The sequence below is a fragment of the Ictidomys tridecemlineatus genome, chromosome 15 (assembly GCF_052094955.1).
Source record: "Ictidomys tridecemlineatus isolate mIctTri1 chromosome 15, mIctTri1.hap1, whole genome shotgun sequence".
In the NCBI taxonomy this organism is placed as follows: domain Eukaryota; kingdom Metazoa; phylum Chordata; class Mammalia; order Rodentia; family Sciuridae; genus Ictidomys; species Ictidomys tridecemlineatus.
In genome coordinates, this window is record NC_135491.1 from 18,516,528 (window position 1) to 18,530,263 (window position 13,736).

Genomic DNA, 13,736 nt, shown 5'->3' on the forward strand with positions numbered 1-13,736 from the left:
GCCACAAAGCTGGCATATCACGCAGGCCCAGCTCAGCATCTTGCATACTGTAGGCTGCCCGGTTAATTAGCCCTTTGTTCCAGCTGCTTTCTGATTGAGGTCCCCTGATATCTACCCTGATCCCCAGTGGAGGGAATAAGGGAGAGGAACTGAGTACCTCATAAAACACCTGAAAACAGCACATGGATTATTGGTCCTAATTGTTCTACTCAGGTCCAACTGTTATATTTTGTGCTTTACATCTATTACATGAAAACACGTCTTCTTTTAAGAGGAATATTTTAACAACATTGCAAAAACCCTGATTTTTTTTTTCCTAATTGGTGATTTGATTTAAATAGAGAAAACTTCTCGCTAGCTGAACCCTCATTTTTTTTTGTCTTTCCACTTTCTGCCTTCAGATGTAGTGTTTTGCCCAGTTTGTGAGTTTGTTTTCCTTTATTATCTTTTCAGTTTTTGAAATCTGACTGCTTCTCACATCTGATGCCCTTGCCCTCTATGAACACACGTTCTTTTAATTTTATTGTCTGTTTAAAATAATAGCAGTGCTTCCTGGCTCTGTCTGCTGGGTGAACGCAGCCTGTGTGAATGCACACCTGCCAGTTGGTTCAGGAAGACCGTGGCTGAGCGGAGGCTGGCCGCTGTGGTTTAAGTTACCAGAAGAAAATCAGGGACCCAGGTCTTGAATCTGTCTAATGATGAGTTCCAGAAACTCAAGGTTTTCCATTTTTGGTGGCATAGATGTGAGAATTGCCTATCATTATTTTAGAATCTTTGGAAAATAGTTTTAGGATATGATTGATTACATTAATATTTGTTTTGTGCTTCATTATTTTTTTTATCCAGTAGCTTTTTAAATGTGGAGATATGCATTGACATTTGTTTATTTATTATTTATTTAGATTTGGGTGGTGCTGGGGATGGAATCCAGTGCCTCATGCATGCTAGGCAAGCACTTTACTACTGAGCCACATCCCTAGCCCTATTCATTCATTTTAAAAATATGTTTTAGTTGTAGATGGACACAATATCTTTATTTATTTATCTTTATGTGGTGCTGAGGATTGAATCCAATGCCTCACCCATGCTAGGTGAGTGCTCTACCACTAAGCCACAACCCCAACCCATATCCATTAGTTTTGATGTCACCACTTTTATTTCTCTGGGGGTGGTTTCTAGAAGCTTTGTGATAGCAGCTAAATCTTTTTTTTTTCCCCCAAACAACTTAGAGTTCCTAAAAAGAGCATTTGCTTTATTTAAGAAGAATTTCACTTTATCTCATATTAATTGTAATCTAAATATTTAAAACTTCTAGAGTCACCTACCCCGCCATGCTCTGTGTGAACACACTGAAGCCATTTGGAAGGACAAACTGGGAGAGCAGCTTTGGAGGCTGGGCGCAGAACTGTGCCAAAGCCACAGTCAGAGACTTGATCAGATGGGTCATTTAGAATCATTCTAAAAAGGTGCATTTATTTCTAGTATCAAGTGAAGATGAACAGCAGAACGCTGTATCTCTGTTTTGTTGAATGGAAAGAGAACTTTAAAGTTGATATGTAATCATTGCACATGTTTATGGAGTACAATGTGATGTTTGGATATATGTATATGTCGTATAATGATGAAACCAGGATAAATAGCATATCCATCATCTCAAATATTTATCATTTCTTTTTAAAAATATTTTTTCTTTAGTTGTAGATGGACTCAGTACATTTTGCTTTATTTATTTTTATCAACCAAACTGCCTCTCGTGTGCCAGTTGAGTGCTCTACCACTGAGCCACAACCCCAGCCCTCAAACGTTTATCATTTCTACGTGGTGGGAACATTCAAATCTTCTTCTAGCTGTTTCAAAATATGTTATTGTTAACAATGGGGGAAGAATATATGGTACATACACACGATGGAATACTATTCAGTCATAAAAAGAATGAACTCCTGCCATTTGTGACAACACGGGTCAACCTGGAAGGTATTATGTTATGTGGAATAAGCCAGGCACAGAAATCAAACTCTGCATAGTGTCACTCACATGTGGGATCTCATGACTGATCTCATAGAAGTAGAGAATGGAACAAAAGTTACCAGAGACCGGGGAGGGAAGAGAAGTTTTATCTGTAGAGTCTGTTCACATAAGGGTCCGATGAGGCAAATATATGATATGGCTGTTTGAGGTGACATTGGTGGAGTCTGGGTGTGCCCCTATCTTTACACTCCTGGAGTCTGGAAGTTGTCTTCAAGCAGTCCTTCTGTGGCCACATGTGTGAATCTTCTGGAAGGGGCCTTTATCAGTGAACAAATCAATTTTTCCTTTTGTGGTTTCCTTCTTAAAAATATTGTCCCTGGGCTGGGGTTGTGGCTCAGCAGTAGAACCCTGACCTAGCACATGCAAGGGCTTGGTTTTGATTCTCAGCACCACATAAAAATAAATAAATAAAATAAAGGTATTGTTTCCAACTACAACTAAAAAATAAAATGTTAAAAAAAAATGTTGTCCCTGCCAGGCTCAGAGGTGCATGCCTGTAATCCAAGGGACTCAGGAGGCTGAGGCAGGAGGATTGCAAGTATGGCAAATTAGCGAGGGCCTCAGTAACTTGGCGAGACCCTGTCTCAAAATAAAAAAATAAAAAAGGCTGTGAATGTGGCTCAGTGGTTAAGTGCCTCCTGAGTTCAATCCCTGGTACCAAAAGGAAAAAAAAAACAATCATCCCTTTTGTTTTCTCAGGGAACACAGAAGAGAGAGCCTTAGGGGAACTCTGGTTCAAAACACCCCTTATTTATTCCAGGGTCATTTTTTAAAATCTTTTCCAAAGTCATTTTATGGGGACTGATTCTCAGTTGCTGAAACATGATTTTCAAGTATATTCTGAAAGTGTGAATCACAACCATGAGATAGAAGAACAATTTTTTGTTGTTGTTGTTGCACATGGACACAATGCCTTTATTTTGTTAATTTACTTTTATGTGGTGCTGAGGTTTGAACCCAGTGCCTCACACATGCTAGGCAAGCACTCTACCAAGAAGCCATAACCCCAGCCCAATAGAAGAACAAATTTAAAAATGGTTTTAAAGTCCCTGAAGATAAAGATGTACATGGGTATTGTATTAGTAAATGGTTTTCTCTTTACATATAACTAACTGGTTTTTTAGGATTTCTTTTGTAGTCTTGGTTCATAAAATCTTTAAATTAGGGCTCTTAAACATTTGTTCTTCAAACATTTGCTGGGTGAGTGTTATATACTGGGTGGTATATAAGCTTTGGAATCATGGAGGTGTGAAGTCAAGTTGTGTTTCTGCTGTTTACCAGCTGTTATGCCTTTGAACCAACCACTTAATGCTTCTGAGTTGTGGTGTATACAGTAGGCTTCATGACGAAAGCTTGTGAGGTGTTTTTTTTTTTTTTTCTTTTTCCACATGGCTCAGAGGTAGAGCGCTTGCCTACCATGCGTGAGGCCCTGGGTTCGATCCTCAGCACTACATAAAAATAAAATAAAGATATTGTGTACAACTATAACTAAATCATAAATATAAAGAATTGGTGCATTACAGTTGTACACAATGATGGAAACTGCTGTTACATATTCGCATGTGCACGCAAAGTAACAATATAATTTGGCCAATGTCACTCCCCAGCACTCCTCCCTCCCCTCGCAGCCCCAAGTCCTTTTCTTCTATTGCCACCCTTTGATTTTCATGAGATCCCTGCCCCCTCCATCCTTTCTTTTTCTTTTCCTCTCTAGCTTTCAGAGAAAGAGAGAGGAAAACATATACAAGAGAAAACATGTGAGAGACAACCTCTGAGTTTGGCTTATTTTGTTTAACACAATCGTCTTAAGTTCCATTTTCCTGTAAATGACATAATTTCATTTTTCTTTGTGGCTGCATAAAGCTACATTTTGCATCTATACCACATTTTCTTTATCCATTTATCCATTGATGGACACCTAGGCTAGTTTCAAAGTTTGGCTATTGTGAATTGGGCAACTATAAACAAGGGTGTGCATGAATCACTGCAGTATGACTTTAATTCTTCAGTATAAACACCAAGAAGTGGGAAACTGGGTCATACTGTGGTTCTATGCCTAGTCTTTTGAGGAACCTCCATACTGATTTCCGCAGTGGTTGTACTAATTTACAATCTTGTGGGGTGGTTTTAAGGGTTAAGACACTATATATATAAAATTGTACTTGGTTTTTAGTAGGCACTTAATACATGTTAGTTTTGTTTTTTTTCCCTCCCCTGAAAGATTCCATTTTTTCCCCTCTCTCTCCTTTTATTTTAGAGACAGTGTCTCAGTCTGTTGTCCAGGCTGGCCTTGACCTCTTAGTCTCAAGTGATCCTCTTGCTTCAGCCTTCCAAGCAGCTGGGGTTGTGGGTATTCCTCACTGCATTGGGCAAGGATTCCAAACTTTAAATGTTACTTTTTACAAATTACATTTTAAATTTTAAAATCTGGCCACCTATCATTATTTAGAAAATGAGTTACACAGAATGAGTCTTGCTCTTAATAGTTTTTAAGCTTTTAGAAATGTGTTGGCACATGCATCGTGTATTACATGACTGAATCCTTCTGATTGATTCTGGGTTAGAAAATCCCTTTGATACAAAAAATAGACATAAATGCAGTTGGGCCTCCATATTCACGGATTGTGAATCTGTGGATTCAACCACCCGCTGACTGAAAATGTTCAGAAAGATAAAAATGGCATTTGTACTGAGCACGTACAGATTTTTTTCTTATCATCATTCCCTAAAAAATACTGTGTAACAACTTTTTTTTTATACCATTGACACTATTAAGTATTACAAGTAATTTAGAGATGATTTAAAGTATACAGGAGGGATGTGGATGGATTATATGTAAATACTGCTCCATTTTATATCAGTGATTGGAGCGTCGGCTGATTTTGGTATTCAGGGGCTATCCTGGCACCAATCCCTACAGACACCAAAGGAAGCCTGCACTCATTTCCCCAAATATATGTTGTGCTTGTGATTATTTATTTATTTGCTTATTTATTTATTTACTTTTTGGTACTAGGGGTTGAACACCAGAGTGCTTTACCACTGAGCTTCATCCCCAGTCCTTTTTTATTCTTTATTCTTGTAAGTTGCTGAGGATTTTGCTAAATTGCTGAGGCTGGCCTCAAATTTGCAATCTTCCTGCCTCAGCCTTCTGAGCTGTTTGGATTATAGACATGTGCCACCCCACCTGGTTATGTTTGTGTATATTATATAGTATACTAATATATTGCAGATCAATGCAGTCAATATTTGCTTAACCTGTGAAGGAAAACACAGTGTGCTTTTAACTTTAGAAATAATGGGTGTTGAGAGTGAAGGTGCAAGATTTAACATTCTAGTAAACTTGCTCAGGCCTCACTAGGAATTCATCAATAGGTTCAACTGGTAGCACAAAGTAAATTTTATTTTATTTTTTGGTACTGGAGACTAAACCCAGGGCCGCTTAATCACTGAGCCACATCCCCAGCTTTCTCCATTTTTTGCTTTTTATCTAGAGACAGGGTTTCCCTAAGTTGTTTGGGGCCTTGCTAAATTGCTGAGGCTGGTTTTGAACTCACTGTCCTCCCAAGCTGCTGGGATTACAGGCGTGTGCCACCGTGCCCAGCTAAATAGAGTAAATCTTGAAATGCTGATACCCTTATTATTATTATTTTTTTTACACTTCCTTGCTGCTTGGGGGTAGAGCATCTGACTCTGTGTCTTCCACCATTTTTCCTGCTGTGATCATTATTTCGTACTGTTACATTTACCAAACTTGCCAGGCATGATGGTGCATGCCTGTAATCCCAGGGTCTCAGGAGGCTGAGGCAGGAGGAGCACAAGTTCAAAGCCAGCCTCAGCAATTTAGGGAAGCCCTAAGCACCTTAGTGAGACCCTGTCTCAAAATAGAAAATAAAAAGAGCTGGGGATGTGGTGGCTCAGTGGTAAAGCACTCCTGGGTTCAATCCCCAGTACAAAAAAAAATTACCAAATTTATTCTCCTTTTAAATGTAATATGACATATTTCTGACAAACTCTATGAGTATATTTGTTTATTGCTTATTAATCCACCTAAGTCTCCTTTTTCTTTCTGAGTCTAAAAAAAAATCTTCTTCTTTCTTGTAGTTCCTTCTCCCTTACCTTCATTCTGTGGATGATTTCTTTGGATGCTGATGTATGAATGCTCTCCTGGGGTCTATCCCTGCTGGACTTGAAATCACTGGGTGTTTGGAGAGCATGGGTGTGCACCTTCTGATAAAAACGGAAGTCTAATTCGGTCTTTGAGTCTGCAGAGGGAGGAAATTGTAAGCAAGTTAGGAGTTTTTTCTTCAGGCTAATGTTAAATTACAAACTCAAGAGTTCAGGTCCAAACAGAATATCCTTGATAATTCTTCATGTGGATTGCCTTTAAGGTATTTTTTTCTTTTGCCCAAAGGAATGTCTACAATTTCATAATTTTACTTAAAATTATATAAAGTAAAACTTGGCATATTTCCCCAGAATATCACGGTATAGTTTAGAAGTAGGTAAATAATGAAAAAATGAGAATATTGTGGACTTCACTTGGGAGGCTACTTCAGAATTAAAACATTTTTTTTTTTTGGAAAAAAAGAATATCCAAGTCATATATTTTGGAACCATGTTGATAAGTGCTTAAGATGATTTTTTTTCCAGTATGTCGGGGGTGGGGGAGTGTATTGTTAAACAATGAGTATCTTTATTTTAATAATGTTTTTTACCTTAAGTGTCATTTTATCTAATGTATTTGTCAGGTACCTGTGTGTGTGTTTAACTGTATCTCTATGTGTTGTGTGTGTGTGTGTATATATATATATATATATATATATATATATATATATATATACACACATACACACAGATGTGCACAAATCTATATGTTTGTAATGCAAACACACACACACACACAGCCCACTGATAGGAGGAACTCTCAGGAACCTAAAATACCACCATCCTGGGTTGAACCTTATCATGCCAAAAGATATGTTCAAGTCCTGACCTCTGGGGTCTGTGAATGTGACCTTATTTGAAAATAAGTTCTCTTAGATTTCATTAACACGAGGTCACATTGGACTAGGGAGGGCCCTCATCTAATGATTGATGTTCTTATAAGAAGGAAATTTACATTGCCTGCCACAAGTCAAGGAGCACCAAGTAGTGCCAGAGACTACCCAAAGCTAGAAGGGGCAGGGAAGTGCTCCTTTGTACAGTGTTGGTCTGACCATGTACCTTGATAGCACCTTGAGTTGGACCTTAGAGTCTCCAGAGCTGTGAGAGGATGAACTTTGTTTTAAACCACCCAGTTTGTGGTACTTTGTGATGGCAGTGCTAGGAAACTAATGTGGTTGCCCGTGCCTCTCCAGGGGGTCCTTTATCCTGTCCAGGAGGGTATAAGCCACCAGAGAAAAGAAGTCAGAAGTAAGAACAAAAGACACAGAATCAGAAAAATAGTCTTAAAAGAGAGCGCCTGATAGGCCCAGCCCACACAGGACCTGAAGCTGGACAATTAAAAAAATGGCCATTGTAGTTTATTTAAGCAGGTACATCAAAGGCAGGGATAAGATTTCAGGGGTGGAGTCTTGCTTGGTGATGTCTGTATCAGCAGGTTGATTGGCATCTTGGCAGGTCACACTCATCTCCGGTGCTGTGTGGGACCTGGGGCAGAGCTTGAATAGGGTCATATGTGTCTGGGCGATCTTGGCCAGAGGAAATTTCCACTGGAAATTCCCAGACAGCAGATTCTCCTATTCACTAGGCTGCGATGTAGTTCACACACAACCCACAGATGGCGCTCGACAATAGTCACCTCACCTAAGTTTTTGGTAGCTCAAGGACATTCAAGTGGAGATAACAAATAGGCCAGGGGACCTGGGCCCTTGAGATTTAGAACAGGTTGAGACAGATTATATGAATTTGGTAACTGCATTCTTCCCTCAGTTTTTCTGTAGAATTGTTTTCTTCTTTATTTGTAGGAACTCTTTATAATTTAGAGGTCTTAATCTTTTATTACACATATTATTAGTAAAGATAATGACTTCATTTGACATTGTATCCAAATTTGGATAGCCAGTTTGTACAAATATACTCTTTCTCTAGTTATCACTAAAACAGAAAGTGAAGAACATGGCATTTGGATTCAGAATCCCTGGATTTTAATGCCATTTCCTACTTCCTAGTTGTGTGGTCTTGGGAAAATTACTATTGTTTATGTGTAATTTTCCTCATCTGTAAATAAGGAGATACTTTATGGAGTTTGGGGAGAATGGAATGTGATAATTCTGGCCAAGTACTTGTTAATGTCTGCTGCATGTTAAGCACTCAGTAAGTATTAGTACCAATAATACTTATTATCTTATGCATTTATATAAAATTATTTTAGACAATGTTATTTTTATTAATTCAATAAGCATTTTGTTCAACATTTATTAAAGGGGTCTAAATACAAATGAGTAGAATACAGGAACAAGTTGCTTACAAAATGCTCTTTCCTAAATGGTGAAATTTAGGTCTGGGGTGTATAGCTCAGTGGTAAAACACTTGCCTAGCATGCATGAGACCATGCATTTGGTCCCCAGAATGTGCACATATACATACTTAAAGGTGGAGTTTAGGTAAATATTTTTTCTGATAGATGTTATAATCCTACAAATTCCCAGTCTCAGAGCCAATAAATAAAAAACATATATATATATAATGGGCTGGGGTTGTGGCTCAGTGTAGAGCACTCATCTAGCATGTGTGAGGCCCTGGGTTTGATCCTCAGCACCACTTAAAAATAAATAAATAAAATAAAGATATTGTGCCCAGGGGCTGGGATGTGGCTCAAGCGGTAGTGCGCTCCCCTAGCATGCGTGCGGCCCGGGTTCGATCCTCAGCAGCACCACATACCAACAAAGATGTTGTGTCCGCGGAGAACTAAGAAAAAATAAATAAATGTTAAAATTCTGTCTCTCTCTCTCTGTCCCCCTCTCTCACTCTCTCTTTAAAAAAAAAAAGATATTGTGCCCAGCTATAACTAAACAAAAAAATATTAAAAAAAAATATATAGTATTTGTGCTGGTTATGTACAGTAAGACTGAGAATTAGACGTATTTACATAAACTCTGTTAGACTCTATTTATGCAAACTCTATCCATGTGGGAAAACTTAAACATTATTTTCTTGTCTTTTAATGAAACAACTTCTCTCAGAGTTTGTTTCTAGCTTGGTGGCTCAGTGTTACATTTAATTACTCTTTTGAATTTTTCTGAGCCAGGTTGCTTAATGTAATTTGCATGTGGAATTCCTGTGTGTGTGCAACCATTGGAACCCACTTCCCCAATTATTTTCTTGACACACATTTAATTAGGTATAGGACGATCAATATAGAGATGATTCCTGCCAGTTTCTTTGCTAATGCTTTCAGTTTTGTTTTTCATAAAAATTGTTTCAAATTTTTAGACATGCTGCATATGTTGTGTGATTCCTATTTTAATTCTGTCAAAATTAGTAGACATTTTCTTGAGAAAAAAAATCCTTAGTTTATTTTCCAGAAACTTCTTTCCAGCAGGAACTCTTAAAATACTTTTTTTTTTCCTTTGTAAAAGACAGCTCCTAGAGAGAGGAGTCTCTGACATGAATTGGCTGAGACAGCTTGTAATAACATTACTTGGGATTTTTCAGGCACAGTGGGGAAGGTGTCCACAATATATGCCAGTAAAATCCTGTGGGGATTTGTGTTCAGATTTTTTTGCAAGTCAGAAACGTAAACCCCTGAAGGTAGTAGTTTCTATACTTAAGAAAGGCATTTCTCCTTTTTATTTTGCTAATAAATATGAAATCACCTTAACACCAGAGGGCAGTATTTTATAGTAGTTGCCAAAATAGTTTTATAGTCCATATAATTATCTGATGGATTTAAGAAGATGTTTGGTGTTTTCTTTTGTATTGCCATATATGCTCCTGTCCTGGGTATTTATTACCCATGTGTCATCATGAATCTAGAATTTAATAAACAGGGAACTTTTTTTTTCCCCAAACCATTCTGTTTTGTGTGGTTAAATCTCTCTGAATTAATATTCACCATAAATGCTGTCATTTTGGGGGCTTGTCTGGTTGGCATGGAGGGGGGGCTTTCACACAGCGTCATATGCCCCAGCTCAAGCCCCAGGAGGACCTGACTGGGCAGGCATTTTAAAAGTCAGATTTGTGTGCAGCCTGCAGACTTGGTTTGGCTTCAGGCATGGTCAGATTTTTTGAATTTTGTTCCAGAAAACTATCCTGGTCTCACTGAGAAGCGAATGGTCTTCTTATTCAGTAAGTTTCATATAATTTATTTAATGCACATTTATACTTTTTGCAGTTTTAAAACAACAGAAATCAGGGAAGACATTTGGTATATTACATTTGTTTACCCACTCTTTTTGCTTGCTTATTTCTATTTAAACTGTTTTATAATTGTATTTATTTATGTGGAACCATGTGATATTCCAATACAGGTATATAATGTGTACTGATAAAATCAGGGTAATTACCATTTCCTTCTCATTATCATTACTTTGTGTGGGGAACCTTTAAGCTTCTGTCTTCTAGTGATTCATAAATCACATAACAGGTTATTGTGAACTATAGACACCCCACTGTGCTATATAGAACACTGTTAATCAAAAATTTAGGAAACTATTTAAGGAGAGGGAAATGTTAACTACCTTGATTTGATCATTATACACTGTATACATGTATTGAATTATGACACTGTATCGTAAATTTGTATAATTAAAATAAAAAACATTTGATCCAGGCTTGTGGTGTACGCCTGTAATCAAGCAGCTTGGGAGGCTGAGGCAGGACGATTGAGAGTTCAACCTCAGCAATTTAGCCAGACCTTAAGCAATGCAGCGAGACCCTGTCTCTAAATAAAAAATAAAAAGGGCTGGGGAGGGATGGGGTTGAGGCTCAGCAATAGAGCGCTTGCCTAGCACATTCAAGGCCCTGGGTGCAATCCTCAGCACCACATAAAAAAAAATAAATAAAATAAAGGTATTGTGTCCAACTACAACTAAAAAATAAATATTTTTTTTAAGAAAATAAAAAGGGCCGGGGATGCTGGAGATGTGGCTCAATAGTTAAGTGCCCCTGAGTTCAATCCCCTGTATCCCCCAAATAAATAAATAAATAAATAAATAATTTGAAAATGCAACTTAAAAATATGGTTCTTTGTGGGCACTCAGTAAATATTTATTAGATGCATGAAAGCCCTATATGCACGACCAAAAATACTGTACAAAAATGTACTGAATAAAAATGAAAGAATTAGTAATTTAAAAATAGAGAACTGTATACAGAATCTTTTAAAATATTTTCTTTATAAAAAGCTATCATTTTTGAGAAACTAATAAAAAAAATTTTAAAAAGCTATCTTTTTAATTGCATGTATTTATGGGGCACATCGTAATGATTTGATATATATACACAGGTGTACTGATCAAAACAGGGTAATTAACATTTTCATCTTTTTGAGCCTTTGAACTCATCTCTACTTATTCATAAAATATAATAATAATAGGTGAAAATACTTTCTTACTCTTCTTGTTATCTTGTTGAAACAGGAAGAATACTTTTTTGCTGCTGTGACCAAAAGACCTGACAAGAACAATCTTAGAGGAGGCAAGGCTTATTTGGGCTCATGGTTTCAGAGGTCTCAGTGTGTAGACAGGCTCCCTTGCTCTGGGTCCTAGGTGAGGCAGATCGTCATGGCAGATGGGTGTGGCCAAAGGAAAGCCCCTCAAGATATGGCACCAGGAAGCAGAGAGACCAAGCTCAGCTCACAGAATATAAGGCACACCCCCAGGAACCCACCTCCTCCAGCCATACCCCACCTGCCTACAGTTACCACTCAGTTAATCCCTATCAGAGGTTAGATGCACCAATTAGTTTAAGGTTCTCATAACCCAATCATTTCACCACTAAACTTTCTTGCATCATCTTACACATGAACTTCAAGGTTGGGACACCTCATGTCTAAACCATAACACTAGATAATTCCTATTTTCTCCTTTTAAACTTTTTTTTTCACTTGCAACACATCTAATACGTATTTGTTGTTGAAAAGAAATATGGCAAAAGAAAGTAAAAAAAAACTTGTAATCTCACCTCATATATAACATTTTTTATATATGATCTGTTTTTTTTCAATTTAAAAAATTAAGAGACAGTGGAAACACACTATACATTCAATTTTATAATTTGTAGTTTCTGCATAACAACATAATGCACACTTTGTCACACTGCATATCAGTTTAATGGTTGTTTAGTATTTTCTTGTATGAATGTGTACAGCTCATTACATCAGTTTGCTCTATTATCAGCAGTACCTGAGAGGTTCTGTTCACATTCTCACCCACTATGGAATTATTATCATTTAAAAAAATTTTGTCAATCTGCCACACTCATTAAATTAAATATAATGTGAGTATTGTAGTACATGTCCCAGGTACTATTTTAGTGCTTGGGATAGATTTGTGAAAAAAAACATCCTTGACCTCATTAAACTTATATTCTAGTGGAGGATATGTACATAAATAAAAGTATAATAAATAAACAAATCATTTAATATTTTCAAAAGCAATAAAGTATTTAAAAAATATCCTGCAAGTTAAAAGAGCAGAAAGTGAGAGGATTGCAGTTTAATTAGAGACATCAAGATAAAGCCTAATTGAAAAGAGGGCATTGCAACACTTGAATCAAGGAACAGATACTTGAATTTTAATTTGCAATTGTATGGCTATAGCACATTCTTTCATGTTTATTCCTATGTGCATTATCTGTGCCTGACTGATCATGATATTTTTAAATTTTTAAATGTTTTTAATTAAAAAAATTTATTTGGAAATAATTTCACACTTACTGTAAAGTTTCAACTCTAGAACTAGCACATATATGTATGTGTATAAATACATTAACATTTTCCCAAATATCTTTAAAATCAATTCTCTATATATCTAATATTCTTTCTCAGAACCATTTGAGACTAAAGTTGTGTAATCATGACCTTCCACCTCTAATTCACCTGTAATTTATTTTTGCATGTAGTGTGACATAGCAAACATGACTTTTTCCTGAATGTTTAACAGATTGTATTAACAGCATTTATTAAGTATTTGTGCTCTTATTGTTTATTGGTAATGCTACTTTATTTATATATGTATATAATATATATATATATATGGTGGGGGGTTCAGGGATTGAACTCAAGGACTCAAGGGCACTCTACCACTGAGCCATATCCCCAGCCCTATTTTGTATTTTATTTAAAGATAGAGTTTTACTGAGTTGCTAAGCATCTCAGTTTTGCTGAGGTTGGCTTCGAACTTGCAATCCTCCTGCCTCAACCTCCCAAGCCACTGGGATTACAGGTGTGCGACACAACGGCCAGCGGCTAGGGACTGGAGTTCTCATACCCCTCCAAGGGCATGCCCCAAGGACCTCACTTCCTTGTACTAAATTCCACCTTCTAAAGGTTCCACCACCTCCCAATAGTATTGGGGATCATCCTTCAACACCTGAGCTTCTGGGAGACTTTTAAGATCCAAACCACAGCAGCTAGTTTTGATGTTTTTTGTTCTTTGGGGTTAATCTGTCTGTTTTTGTCTTGTACCATTATCACATTGCATTAAATTCTAGCTTTACCATTTTTAAATGTCTGCAAAGGGAAATTGATGTTCACTCATTCT

At 37.1% G+C, this 13,736-nt stretch overlaps 1 protein-coding gene across 2 annotated transcripts in view; it reads left to right on the top strand.

Moving 5' to 3' along the window:
- Positions 1-13,736, top strand: part of LOC120888121 (uncharacterized) — a 121,198-nt gene that overhangs the window by 71,066 nt on the left and 36,396 nt on the right. The gene's annotated exons all lie outside the window — the stretch shown is intronic.